General features: G+C 38.5%; 1 protein-coding gene and 1 pseudogene across 2 annotated transcripts in view; both read left to right on the forward strand.

Moving 5' to 3' along the window:
- OSBPL6 (oxysterol binding protein like 6) overlaps positions 1–15,635 on the forward strand; it is a 213,243-nt gene that overhangs the window by 103,141 nt on the left and 94,467 nt on the right. The window lies entirely within an intron of this gene.
- Positions 9,633–9,737, forward strand: LOC122241588 (annotated as a pseudogene).

Consider the following 15,635-nt stretch of genomic DNA (forward strand, 5'->3'; position numbering starts at 1 on the left):
ATGACCTGAACCAAAGTCAGACGTTTAACTGACTGAGCCACCCAGGCGCCCTGCTGTATTTTCTTTTTTATTCATAGGTGGAGATACTGTGTTTGTAGTAAAAATACTTTTTCATAAGCTTTCTAATGTTTTTAGTAACAGTTTTGTAGTATGAAGCCCATTTCTATAAATGTTAAATGCTAAACACCTTAGTTATCAGTTGAAATTCTTATTATATGTATATTTTTGAATTGCTGAGGAACAATTTTAACAATTCCTTATTTTTGAGGCTTTACATCTATTACTTGGGAGTGACTGTGTCTAATACTATATTATTATTCCCTAGTGTTAGTGTTAGGTCATCGAAGAACAGGGCCCAGCTGGCGATCCTTTACCCCTGTGTCCAGAGTCAGGCTTGTTGAAACAGAGTGCTGGACAGAGTGCTCACAGGTTTTGACCCACTAGTATGGACAGGCGCAAGAATTTGCATTTGAAATGAGTTCCCAGGTGGCATGTTGGTCCCGGATCACCTTTCAAAACCTCTGTAGTAGACAGCACTGGTATTTCCTAAGCTTGGGATTTGGGGAAAAGTAGCTTTTTTCATCTCAATTCAATATCAGGTGACACATTAAAACTTCCTTTGAATTTCTTTTTTTTTTTTTTTTAATTTTTTTTTTTTTCAACGTTTATTTATTTTTGGGACAGAGAGAGACAGAGCATGAACGGGGGAGGGGCAGAGAGAGAGGGAGACACAGAATCGGAAACAGGCTCCAGGCTCCGAGCCATCAGCCCAGAGCCTGACGCGGGGCTCGAACTCACGGACCGTGAGATCGTGACCTGGCTGAAGTCGGACGCTTAACCGACTGCGCCACCCAGGCGCCCCTCCTTTGAATTTCTTAAACTTCCACTCATCATCTTTGTGGCAGGACTCACTAATGAACCAGGTATCATTTTAATACTTTTTTCTGTTTTCCAGTCCCAAACTTCTGTTGCCATTGCCTCCTGGCCTCACTGCTCTTGGGTTTTACTTTTTAAAAAAAGAAAATCTCTTTACTGATGTTTTCAGTGGAATTTTGGGATGAAACAGATTCTGTCTATATTCAGTCTGCCAGATTTACCCCAGTGTGGTGTGTGTGTGTGTGTGTGTGTGTGTGTGTGTGTGCGCGCGCGCGCGCATTTTAAAGTACTTCTTTCTTTTCTTGATTGTTGTAAAATCCTGTGAAGTGAGTTGGGAACTCAAGTATTTTCTCTGCATAAAAGAAACCAAGGTCCTGAGACACAAGATCTTGTGATCTGCTGGAAAAGGAAGGCTCCAGCTCAAGCTTTTTGACTGACATCCATTTCTTTGTTAGTTGTACCATGAGTTTGACACTATCTGGACCTCAAATGTAGTTTGTCAAACTATTAGGACCCCTATTATTTCACTTCATATCAGTGTCTCAATTATTTTTGATAATAAAATAATCTTAAGTGTGTTATTTGATCGTTCTTTTATATTTAAGTGTGGGCTTATTTTTAATAAGGATATGCCCCAAATCCATTTAAATACATGAACTGGTACATCAGTTTCTATTTAGTGGATTTTTGTTAAATTATGCCCCCTCCCCAAATACTCTTGATCCTTTTGATGGAAAATTAGCAACCTTTTTCATAGGGGCTTTTAATAAAATAGTGTCATGGATCAAACCAGTCTCAAAATTAGTACTCTGGAGACAGGTGTCCTGAACCTGCTCATGGAGGAAGTTGATGTTCTCGTGGGTACAGTGTGTCCTCAAATCTGCTCCCTGACAGTCATTTGGAGGAGGGGCTCAGAAGAGGATGCATAATAACAGTAACCATTTTACACAAATAATGGCATCTGCTTCTCACAACTTCATGAAATAGATATTTTTATCCCTGTTTTTAAGTTTATTTATTAAAAAACTTTTTTTTAACATGTATTTATTTTTGAGAGAGAGAGAGAGAGAGAGAGAGAGAGACAGAGTGTGAACAGGAGAGGGGCAGAGAGAGAGAGGTAGACACAGAATCTGAAGCCAGCTCCAGGCTCTGAGCTGATGTGGGGCTGATTGTGGGGGTCAAGATCATAAGATCATGACCTGAGCCAAAGTTGGACGCTCAACCGACTGAGCCACTCGGGCACCCCAATTTATTTTTAGAGAGAGGAGAGAGAGCGGGAAAGGGGCAGAAAGCGAGGGAGAGCGAGAATTCCAAACAGGCTCCTTGCTGTCAGTGCAGAGCCTGATGCAGGGCTCAGTCTCACGTACCATGAGATCATGACCTGAGATGGAATCAAGATTCAGACGCTTAATCAACTGAGCCAACCAGGTGTGCCTATCCCTATTTTATAGATGAGGAAATTGAGGCATGGAGAAATAAAGTAAATTGCCTGATGTTTGATAGCTAGGAAATAACAGAGTTGGGATTGGTTTCAGACCTAGGCAATCCATGAATTTTTTTTTTAAGTGTAAAAATAGAAAGAAAAAACAGCACAGGATATATGCAGTGGAGTACTGACAAACATTTAAAAATCAGCTCTCTAAAAAGGGGGAGGATGCTGATTTGCATGGCTTACTTCTATCATGGCCAATTTCAAGTTCCCAAGAGGATGTCTCTGGAGGCTGGTCTGGCAGGCAAGGGGCTCCTGAGCCTGTGTAAGCTCGCTCCAGCCCACCACCAGGTGTGTGCGAAGATTACCACACCCCAATTAAATGAGTACATGATGCTGAACTGCCTGGGGCCTGGCAGCAAATCCTCAGTTATTGTCAGCTGTTCCTTCTCTCCTGTGGCAATGAATGAGCAATAATTGAAACTAACACTCATGCTGAATACCCGATGCAAATAGAAGTATGGGCACCCTGATAGGTAGGTAAAGGTCTACATAAACATTGCTATTCTGGAGGGATGACAGTTTTTTAAAATTCTGCTTAAGGCTCTTAATCATGAAATATTTGCGATTAGGTAGATAATGGCTAGTCAATTAGGTAGGTGGCAGGTGCGGTAACTCTGTGCAGCTAGGCTAATTCATCATCCGTATTGAAAGAATTACACTACTGCCTCTCTTCCTATTCCTAATGTATGACTCGGCACCAGGGAGAACAGAGCAGATAATGCCCCAGGCCCCTAGAGTACCATTAGCAGGTTGGTGGGTCTTTTTTTAGGAAAACCCAGAGGTTTCCCCTTGGGAATGTTGAACTCTGTACAGTCTTTCTCTCTATTGAACAGAAAGGGAACTCCACTCTGCAAATCATTTGGATTATTTTTGGGTTCTCTTTGGGCAAATATAATAAAATCCAAGACCTGGCATGAGGGGGTTATCTCAGGCAGCCTGTGAGCACAGTCAACTGTATTTAATGTATATAATGAGGGCTTAGGTCTTAACTGAAATGATAAGCCCAGCAAACAATCGGAGTGGTTTTTGTGGTCCCTGATATCCGACTGCAACGATGAAAGTGACATAGTCCCCACCCACGAAGATTATACAGAATCGGTACAAATAAACAGCGCGGTGGTATTCAATAATATATGCATGCATAAATATAGACGTAATACAGATTGCAGTGACAATTCTAATTGATTAAGAAAGATTTTGTAAAGAAAATGAAACCTGAGCACAAAATAACACAAAAGTGATATTTGCATATTATAAAAGTTATTACAGGTGATAATACAGGAACTTTTTTATTTTTGTAAAATACACATAAAATTTACCATTCTAACAGTTTTTAAATTCTAAAGACATTCACATTGTACTATAACCATCACTATGGTTTGAATGTTTGTGTTGCAACAAAATTCATATGTTGAAATCCTTATTCCTGAGGTGATAGTATTTGGGGAGGTGATTAGGTCATGGGTGGGTCCTTGTGAGTGGAATTAAAAGAGACTCCAGAGAGATCCCTTCGCCCCTTCTGCTATGTGAGGACAAAACAAGCAGATGACCATTTATGAACTAGGAAAGTGGGTTTTTACCAGGTACCAGATCTTCTGGTGTCATGATCCTGGACTTCCCCAGCCTCCAAAACTGTGAGAAATAGATGCTTGTTGTTCAATTTTTTCTTTAACATTTATTTATTTTTGAGAGAGAGAGACAGAGAGAGACAGAGCGTGAGCAGGGGAGGAGCAGAGAGAGAGGGAGACACAGAACCTGAAGCAGGCTCCAGGCTCTGAGCTCTCAGTGTAGAGTCAGATGCGGGGCTTGAACTCAAGGATCATGAGTCATGACCTGAGCTGAAGTCAGATGCTAAATCAACTGAGGCCACCCAGGCACCTAAATCCTTGTTGTTTTTAAGCCACTTAGTGTATGGTATTTTGTTAATAACAGCACAAATGGATTCGGACAACCACTTTTTAATTGAAGTATAATTGACACAGAATATTAATTAGTTTCAGATGTGCAACATAGTGATTAGCAACTCTTTGTGTTATGCTGTGCTCACCACAAGTGTAGCCAGCACCTGTCAGCCAGTGACCCCATGCTGTACCTTTCATCCCTGTGACCTATTCATTCCATAGCTGGAAGCCTGTACTACTCGCTCCCCTTTATCCATTTTGCCCAGCCCCCAGCCCAGAGAACTACTTTCTTTCTCGAGAACTTTTTCATCTTCCAAACTGAAATTCTGTACTTATTGAACCCAAACTCCGTTTCCCCCTCCTCATGGACACTGGCAAACACCCTTCTATAAATCTGACTCTGTAGGTACCTAATATAATTTGACTACTGTAGGTACCTAGTATAAGTAGAATCATACAATATTGGTCCTTAGGTTACTCAGCATAATGTCTTCGAGGTTCATCCACATTGTAGCATGTATCAGAATTTCTGTTCTTTTTAAGGCTGAATTCTATTCCATTGTACAGATGTACCACATTTTGTTTATATGTCCATCTGCTGATGGACACTTGGGTTGCTTTCACCTTTTGCCCATTATGAATAATGCTGCTATGAATATCAGTGTACAAATATCTGTTCAAGTCCCTGCCTTCCATTCTTTTGGGCGTATACCCAGAATTGGAATTGCTGAATCATATAGTAATTTTATTGTTAATTTTTTGAGGAGTCACCATACCATTTTCAATAGCAGTGTGCCATTTTACATTTCTGGTAGCAATGTATCAGAATCACTTCTGGAACATTTTTAACCTAAGCCATTTTGTCGGCTTTAAGCCAACTCTTCAGCATAGCTCAGTACAGGAAATTCCTCTAGAGAACAGGACATTTGCCGCTACTCAAGTCATTTGGTGTCTCAGTAAAAGTTTATACACACTCAACATGGATTAATGAATTATTATTTAAGATCACAAGGCAGAGGCAAAATCTTTGATGTTTCCTGTCGTTGCCAAAAAGTCCCCACTGTGCTGACAATCAGTACCTATTAGCAGTCATGGGAACCATAATTCCCAATATTATCTTTCCTGTTAAAATATGAATTATGACATTACCAAGCTTCCTTTCAAAACATGTTAGCAAGAGTCAGAAACCAAATAATGAATGAAAAAGTGGCTGACAAATCTTAGAAAATTAGCATTGGCAAAGTTATTGAGGTGATGGTACCAAAATGGCCTTGTCAAAACTGGCTGTGGCACATGCTCCCATCAAAATCAAATGTCCTGTGATCGCGTTATGTTAAATATGTTGTACAGCTTTTGTGCCCATGGATTGTCTTTTAACCTGTACTGGTAAGAATCCTTTCAGTAATATGAACTCCCAAGGATGTACTTTTTTTAGCCTTTTGATAATCCGATGAAAGCTATTGAATATCTCCCTAGGAAAATATGATGCTTGTATGCCCCATGCATTTCATATCATTTAAGAACCTCTATAAATTTGTATTATACATCAGTAATGTACCATCCTGTAAAAAAAAAAAAAACAAAAAACTAGAGTTCTCATTTATTCATTGATTTATTAGTAAAATAAGGGTAAATAGCAGTGAAAGAATTTGTTTCATGGGCTTTGAGGTCAAATAGATTTGGAAACCAAACTAAGGACCCTGTTTAACAAACCTCCTAAATCCTACTTTTGTCATTTATACACTATGAATAACAAAAGAGTTCCTGGATGGGAAGTAGGACATCTGGCCTGCTGGGTTTTTGTTTGTTTTTTTTTTTTAATTTCTCTTTTTATTATTATTGTGTTTTTTGGTTTTTGGTTTTGAGAGAGAGAGAATGGGGGAGGGGGAGAGGAAGAGGGAGAGAGAGAATCCCAAGCAGGCTCCATGCTGTCAGGGCAGAGCCTGACTCAGGACTTGATCTCATGAACCATGAGATCATGTGCTGAGCCAAAATTAAGAGTCAGTTGCTTAACCAACTGAGTCACCTAGGCACCCCACAACCTTCTCATTTGATTCTCTACTTGAAATAGACATAAAATAGAACATTTTAACATGTTTTATTTCTATGTATCCAGAGTTTATATGTCTTTATTATTTGTTTTTAGGTTTATTTATTCATTTTGATAGAGAGAGAGAGACAGCACAAACAGGGAGGGACAGAGAGAGTGAGAGAGAATCCCAAGCAGGCTCATCACTGTCAGCATGGAGCCTGACACAGGGCTCGAACTCACGAACTGTGAGATTATGACCTGAGCTGAAGTCAACATTTAACCAACTGAGCCACCCAGGCACCTGCTAAAACTTTATTTTAAAAGCAATTTTAAGTTTACAGCAAAATTGCAAAAAGTAAAATTGCAGAAAGTACAGAGGATTTCCACATCCTTCCTGCTCCCCACACATAGCCTCTTCCATTGTCAACATCCCACACCAGAGTGGTACCTCCATTACAATCAATGATGAGCCTACACTGACAGGTCATTATCACCTAAAGTCCATAGTTTACATTAGGGTTTACTCTTGGTGTCGTACATTCTGTGGTCTGGACAAATATATGACACATATCCACCAATACAGCATACGTAGAATAGTTTCACTGTCCTAAACATCCTTTGTGCTTCACCTATTTTATCCTTCCTCCACTCTCCCACTCCCAACCCTGGCAACCACTCATCTTTTTTTTCTGTCCCCATATTTTTGCCTTTTCCAAAGTGTCATATAGTTGGGATTATATAGTATGTACCATTTTCAGACTTGCTATTTTCACTTAAAAAATGAAGATGGATGGATGGATGGATGGATGAATAGATAGATATGCAACCAGCTACATTACTGAAAGCTTGCTTTCTTTTCACTCCTTCTGGTTGACTTTCATTTGATTCTCATGTGCATTTAATTTTTAAAATCTTTTTTATTTTTTACATTTTATTTTTGATGGGGTTGGGGGGAACAAGTGGGGGAGGGGCAGAGAAAGAAGGGGACAGAGGATCCAAAACAGGCTCTGCACTGACAGCAGAGAGCCTGATGCTGGGCTTAGACTCACAAACCATGAGATCATGACCTGAGCCAAAGTCAAATGCTTAACTGACAGCCGTCCAGACCCCCCTCATGTGCATTTCAGATGGACAATTATATTGTTCCCTGGTTAGCATTCTCAGAGCACAATGTTAACAAGGTAATAAGCAGTATGATTATTTTGTTGTTGACATTGACGAAAATGGTACTGATGTTTCACCATTGAGCCTGATGCTAGATTGATTTATGTGCCTGTGTGTGTATGCTTATGTGTTTATATATAAACAATGCACACAGAAAGGCAACTATTCCCAGGTGCCTGGGTAGCTCAGTCAGTTAAGTGTCCAACTGTTGATCATGGCTCAGGTCATGATCTTGTGGTTCATGAGTTTGAGCCCCACATCAGGCTTTGCATTGCCTGCTTGGGATTCTGTCCCTCTCTCAGTCTCTCTGTCTGTCTGTCTGTCTGTCTCTCTCTCTCAAAATAAATAAATATAACAACAACAAAAAAGAGGTGTGTGGGTGGCTGAGTTGGTTAAGCATCTGACTTCGGCTCAGGTCATGATCTCAGGGTTCATGAGTTTGAAATCCACATTTGGCTCTCTTCTGACAGCACAGAGTCCACTTCAGATCCTCTGTCCCCATCTCTCTATGCTTCCCCCACCTCAATATAAATAAACATTAAAAAAATTTTTTTAAATAAAAATAAAGGCAACTATTCCAATATTTGTTCAGAGTTCTTAAATGTTTGGCAATGGATATTAAATGGTGTACTTTTTAAATCAAGATGATTGTAGAATATTTAGCCTTTGGATTATTATTAGTTTTAGTTATTTATTATAGATTGCAACAATTATCTAATAACTTAGTGTCTTCTGTTCCTTGGTTATATACTTTTTATAACCTTCTTTCTGTACTTATGGTTCCTGTTTTTCTACATATTTAGAAATGAAAGTATACGTAAATAATGTAAATTAGTTGATAAGTCTAAGACATTTATTTGTTTATATTTTTCTTATATTTGGCTTTTCTAATTTCATAAATTATAAAATTAATGCATTTTTGTTTGTTCATTTATTTATTTATTTATTGAGTAGGCTGCCCACCCAGCATGGGAGCTCAACGTGGGGCTTGAACTCATGACCCTGAGATCAAGACCTGAGCTGAGATCAAGAGTTGGATGCTTAACCAGCTGAGCTACCCTTGCGACCGGTTTTTATTCTTTTGTGTTTAATAATGGAAATGATTAAGACCATGAATTTTCCTTTCATTATAGCTGTAGCTATGTTCAACATTTCTAGCATATTCTTTGATTGCTTTTACCCTAGTCTTTCACCTGTGAGTTAACTGGACAATGCATTCCATCATTCAGAAAGAAAGGGGAGGGAGGTGAGGGACAGGACTGAATGCTTTTGGTTTCTGCTCTGTTTTCAAATGTTCTACAATATCAATGTGCTTTATTTTTTCTTCAACCTAAGATGTACTTAGGAGAGTATATTTTTGAACTTTTTCTAGGATTAACCCCTGCTTGCTTCCAATGTTTCATTAATATTTAACTTACTGAATTGCTTCAGAGAGTGATCGAAATTCAGCAGTATCATTAAGATCTTATTTTGATTTGCTTTTTACTAATTTTGCCTGATAAAGATTTTTTTTATTTTCTAGATGAAGATACTTATTTATATTGTTAAAGATTTTATTTTCCAAATTGAAGTCTTCCTTATGTTAAGGAATATTTTTGAATACTATTCCTTTTCTTTTTTGGTTTTTGTCTTCAGGGCAATCCATATCTGTAGATTCAGGTTCTATTATCTGTTAACTTTGCCTGCCCTTTTTTCCATTTGCAAGATGATTTCCTAAACTTTATCTTTTAAACCTACCTCTTGACTAGATTTTTCTGCAAAAGTGTTCAGTGTTTCATTAATATCATTTTAATTATTTTAAAATGATGGTGTCATCATTTGTTGCCTTTATTTCTTCCTTACCTTTACTAGTTCCCTCTGCTTCTGAACCTGTCTTATTTCTTATTCAGAGAATTTTCTTTTTTTTTTAATTTGTGAAAGTGTGAAACAGTGGTGCTCTAAAGCTGCCCTCTCTTCTACTAGGATTAGCATTCCAGATCAGCCCTCTAGTTACCTCTTGCACATAGTAATTTGCTCTCTTATTGGGGGAATATATTTTATAGTGTTTTATACACACACACTTTTTTTTTTAAACTTTATTTTTCTTTAAATGAGATCTGTTCCTTGTCAAAAGAATATTTATGCCAGTTATCCTTTGCTTCTTTAGTGTTTAGTTAATTAGCATTCAAAGACTATACTTTCAGGGATCATTTCTATAGTTCTTTACTTAATTAGCATTCACATCCTCTGTAAACTCACCCTGGAGGTCTAAGTGATGTTGTAGAATGTAGGTCTGTCCTGTTCATTTCCTTGGTAAAGGATCTTAGGAGAGTAGAGAGTGACCAGAGTTTTCATCAGTCACAATAAGAGAAGTCTGTTTGTATGCTCTTTTCCTCGTTAGTTTTTTAAATAACTGCGCTAGAAGCCATCTTGGCAGGGAAAGCTGTATTTTGGGGGTGCTTTGGAATATGTCCATGATGCTCTTTGGAAGCCAGGACCAAGGAAAGCAGCAAAAGATAAGGCAGGGCCATGTTCTTGAGTGCCAGGAGAGCTGTGCCTCCAGGCCTAGCAACGCTGTTAATCTGTGGTGAGGCTTTTCCCTGGGCTTCTTGCTCCTTGCCTCTCTTATCTAGAGAAAATAGGTGGAGTTTGCCCGCTTTTCTTCTTTTAACACCACTTTACTGTCTTAAGAAGGGAGATATATTTGGTTTCATACATCATGGTTTGGTTGTGAGTAAAGTGATCCTTACATTTTATGGCATTTATTCTTTTTTTTTTTTAAGTTTGTTTCTTGAGAGAGAGAGAGAGTATGCACAAGTAGGGGAAGGGCAGAGAGAGAGGAAGAGAGAGAGAATACCAAGCAGGCTCTGCATTGTCAGCCTGGAGACCAATGAGCGTCTCGAACTCACAGTGAGATCATACCCAGAGCTGAAGTTGGACGCTTATCCGACTGAACCACCCAGGCGCCTCATGGCATTTATTCTTTAGTGAAAGTACTTGATTTTTTTATTTTTTTTAAATCCTTTTAGCCTCTGCCTTTTAGTCATTTTCTAGGAAAATGTTTATCAAATATCTTATACCACCATCTTTTTTTTCTTTTAGAAGTGATTGGCTTATCTTCATGAAAGCATTCCTTGATTTTCTTTTTCTTTTTGTGCGTTAATGACCTTAGAAATAAAAAGATTCCCTACCCTCTCTCTATAAGGGGAAAAAAAAAACTAATGTAAGTGACATTGTAATAACTGTAATATATAATGATAATAGGCATTCATTGCTCTGGTGATGATCTTGATTGGAAAACTAGTTTATTCCATCCAGCAGTACAATGACATTTGCACTGATAAGATCACTTGATGATAGGATTGCCCTGTCCCTGTGGCTTGTGCCACATCTACTGTGGCTCCTCCTGATTCTCTGTAAATAGTCATGCAGATGTTGAAAGAGACAAACCATCAACAACCCAGATACTAATTTAAAACACAACCTAATATCAAAACCATGAAGGACTAGACCCTAATTTTATGAAGGCTGCATCCCAAATTCAGGAAAATAGTGACTGAGCCAGGTCTTGATTGTGGCAGACCTCAGCTGCTGTTGCAGAAAAGGAGGCTGTTTGAGAAAGAGCAGAAAAATTATTACTTAATTCTTCCAGGCTATCCTCACACTTGGAGATTCTGGTTGGCCCCGGTCAGAAGTGGTATCAGCTCCTCCATGTTGTGTTAGAATACTAAGTGTAATTCTCTAAAACTTCAAATTAAATCACCAAGATTGGGAAAAGGACTAGGAAAAGAAAGTTTTGAGGTGGGGTGGTGTGGGGGAGGTTTTATATTGCAGGGGCGACTAGAAGGGTACCATTTTACTCTTGACTGTCACATACAGACTGTAGGTTCCAGCAGGATTTAGAGAAACTTGAAGGGAAACAGAACGTTACAAGGGAAATTTTATCTTTCACAGTAATGGCAAATATAAAACTCAGTTAAAACCATCTTAAAATCAGTATTATAAGGAAAAGCAGATTATAAAGGAAAAGCCATCAGGCATTGAAAGAAACAAAGAAGAACCATAAAATAGAAAGTGTAGCATGATTTGGCAAGCATAAGGCCAACTATTAGTTATAGTATTAAATGGAAATGGGAAAAATATCGCTAATATTAGATTTTTTGAACAACTCAACATGATCTTTACTACAGGAATACATAATACAAAGTGATACAGAAACTTTAAATGTAAAAGGATGGACGAATTTCACTAATCACTTGCAACCAGAAAGAGAGCAGATGATACCAAATAAAGCAAAAAAGTATTGAAATGAATGAAGAGGGTCATTTTATATAATAATCAAACGCAAACGGAATTATTACGAACTCTCCCGTGATAAATTTCATTGTTTCAAAATATACAGAATATAAACGTACCATGGTATATCCATGTGGTGGCCTCATGCGTAGTGATTAAGAGCCATGATACTAAAGCTCCTTTGTTCACAAAGAAGGCTGTTACCAATATATTGTTGGTTGAAAAAAGCATATTGCAGATAGTTTGGACATTATTTTCCTACTTTGGTTAAGATAGAATCAAATGTTAACTAGGGTTATTTTTAGGTTGATGAAACTAGTCAATTAAAATATTTATATCTGAGCTTTTAATCTTTTTCTATGGTGAATATACTAGATTATTGACCCAAGTATTTTTTGTTGCCTTATATTGGATGCTTTATACTTTCATGCATCATCAACCTCAGTTTAGCCATGTGACCTGTTTTGGCCAATAAGATGTGAGTGAAAGTGACATGTTCCACCTGCACCTAAGAACTGTCTTATGGTTCTACCTTCATCACTTGGGGGTTGATACAGGGTAGAGCTGCAGCTGAACTCTACAGGACATGTAAATAAAACATGTAAATAAACCTTTCTTGTAAGCCCTTGAGATTTTGTGGTTGTATATTACCACGTCACAACTCAGCCCTGCTGACATCGTCAAGTTCCAGATGTTTTTCTGAACACATACAATTTATAATGCTTGTGAACAGCAGCTTGTAGAAGTCTTCCTTGACACCTCATGCTTTAGTCAGGTCTCTAGGTCGTAAATCTGAATTTTATGTCACTCAGTGTAAATGCAAATGTTATAGCACTTACAAACAATTGTAGTGATCCCACTGATATGAATGGGGAAGAAGACAGGAAAATCAGATGTTCAGCTCTTGTATTGCTGTTATTTGCAGCAACAATATTTTTCTCATTGAGTATAGAAATTATGTTGGTATTGATTTTAAAATCTATGGTCTTTCAAAAAATTAAATAAAATAAAATCTTTGGTCTTTCTTTACCTTGGGATTTTGTTTAGGCAATTTCTGAAAATGTGCTTTGATAGAGATGAAGTAATTTTTTTTAATGTCACACTAATTCTTATACTTTACGAGTAAAGAGTAAATAGGTATAACCTACTAATAGAATTTAGACTTACTTTTGTAATACACTTTGAAATAGAGCAGGTGATTAAACACTTGATTGATAATCAGATTGGAATGAACTTTAAAGGCATCTCACTCAACTTTAGGTACTCAAAATCCTCTTTGTTAAAAAAAATCAGAAATTAATAAAACAACAGTAATGTCAAAAATGATTCTTAGGGCGCCTGGGTGGCTCCATCCGTTAAGCGTCTGACTTCAGGTCATGATCTTGTGGTCTGGGTTCAAAACCCATGTTGGGCTCTGGGCTTACAGCTCAGAGTCTGGAGTCTGCTTCTGATTCTGTGTCTCCCTCTCTCTCTGCCCCTCCCCTGCTTGCTCTCTGTCTCTCTCAGAAATAAACTTTTCTTGTAAGCTCTTGAGATTTTGTGGTTGTATATTACCACGTCACAACTCAGCCCCGCTGACATAGTCAAGTTCCAGAGTGAATTAAATTCTCTAAATCGCCTTTTCTTATTCTTGGTATTCTTCAAGATATTCATAATTGTAATTCAACCAAAAGATTGCGTTTTCATCATCGACAACTTACCCTGAAAATGTCATTTTAAATTAAAAACCAAGGTATTAGCATTTGGTATGTATTAATGGGGAAAGTGCAGTTGGGAGTTGGGCGCAGTTAAGAAAAAAAAGTTCAAGGGGCGCCTGGGTGGCTCAGTCAGTTAAGTGTCCGACTTTGGCCTAGGTCATGATCTTACGATTCGTGGGTTCGGGCCCCAGCTTGGAGCCTGGAGCCTGCTTTGGATTCTGTGTCTCCCTCTCTCTCTGCCCCTCCCCTGCTCATGCTCTGTCTCTCTCTGCCTCAAAAATAAATTAAAAACATTAAAACATTTTTTTTAAAAATCAAAAGAAAAAAGTTCAAAAGAGGAAATGTTGGCTCTTGATGTAGCTTGGATTGAATTTACTTCCAAATGGATAACAGTCTAATTGGTTTGGTTGTTTCAACCTCATCCCTTGGGGACACGTGAATACCTCACAGAACCTCCATACTTTTAGCTCAAGTATCAGCGGCTTGTAAGACATCTTGCACCAGAAAGTACTTCATGTCAGAGACCTGAGCAGTGTTCTTGCTTTCTGTTTGCTGGCATCACAGCTTGGCTTGAGAAATTTCAGTCACGCTTTAATTAGACTATCTTCACAAAACAAAAGGATTGGATGATCATCTATCGCATGTCGGCATATCACTGCCTTTTGACAATACTCAATGCAAGCTGATCTCCAGCCAAGGAAAGAGCACTGCAGCTCTTTACATTTCTGTTAGTCCAAAGACTAATTTTGTTTCCAGAGAAAGTTTTCCAATTTGGGGGATAAGTGGTGGTGACAATGAAGTTGAAATCTGAAGAAAGGATTTTAAGTTTTATTCGCTAGAGAGTCCAGGTCTCCCAATTTAAAATAATTTGCCTTTTAATTATTGGGATTGTTCTTTTGAATCTTCTATGTAACCAGGTAGCCATTAAAATCCTGATTAACACATTCAGGGCCACATAATCCATTAACGTACTGTTGCAGATTTAGAAAATAATAACTATTTGTAGGCCTGTATAAAATGTACCTGCACTTGCAGAGTTTACATGATCTGTACATAAATCATACAATACATTTATATCAGAATTTATATCAGAAACATATCAGAAACATTTATATCAGAAACATAATCTTTAAACATTTGTCTATAGCCTAAATTTCTCTGAGCTAGGGACTACATTTCCAAGTGTTTATCTCCATTTGAATGCCTCAGTTATACCTGAAACTCATTGGGTTGAAACCATGCTCGTGCCTTTCTGCCAATCCTGATTTCCTTTGGCCAGACCTCACTCAGAATACCAGAAACCTAGGAGTCTTCCTCAACCCTGTCTTCTCCTCTTCCCCACTGCCCCCCTTCATACCCTGTTACAGCTGACGAGACTGGATGCTGAATTTCTTGCCAGCTCTCTAATCCATTATCTCTTGCTTCCTGATTGGGTCTCCCTCACCTTCTGTATTTCCCCAATTTGGTTCTCCTCGTGGCTATCAAAGTATCCTTTTATTTATTTATTTTTAAATGTTTATTTATTTATTTTAACAGGGGTGGGGGCAGAGAGAGAAAGAGAGAGAATCCCAAACAGACTGCACACTGCCAACACAGAGCCCAATGCAGAGCTCAAACAAACTCACGGACCACAAGATCATGACCCGAGCAGAAACCAAGAGTTAGACACTTAACCGACTGAGCCACCCAGGTGCCCTTCAAAGTATCCTTTTAAACACACAGATCTCGTTATAGCACACTCCTTTATGGCTTCTTATGCCTTAATGATAAAAATAGAAAAGTTGAACATGGCTGACAAGGCCTTGCCCTTGCCTCTCTCTGACCCATCATGCCACTCTCTGATCATGATGGGCAGCACTAATTTCTTGATCATACCAAGCCAAATATCCAGGCACCTGCTTAACTCATGCTTCTCCTTCAGACCTCAGCTCAAACACACTGGATCAGGGATACCTCAGACCTCCAGACCCATCGAGTTCCTCTCACCATGTATCCTCAGACATCTTTATTCTTTTTTGATTTCTTGATTGACTGTCTCTTCCTCTGGACTCAAGTTCAGGTCCCATTTTTCTTTAGCCTTAAGATTGCTTTCTGATCATTGCCAGGAGCTTTCTTTTCCAACCTGCACTATAGAACTTACCAAAGTCTTCTGTGCTTCCTTCAAGGAGTACTATCATTAAAATAGGGGCTAGAATTTG

The sequence above is a fragment of the Panthera tigris genome, chromosome C1 (assembly GCF_018350195.1).
Source record: "Panthera tigris isolate Pti1 chromosome C1, P.tigris_Pti1_mat1.1, whole genome shotgun sequence".
NCBI lineage: Eukaryota > Metazoa > Chordata > Mammalia > Carnivora > Felidae > Panthera > Panthera tigris.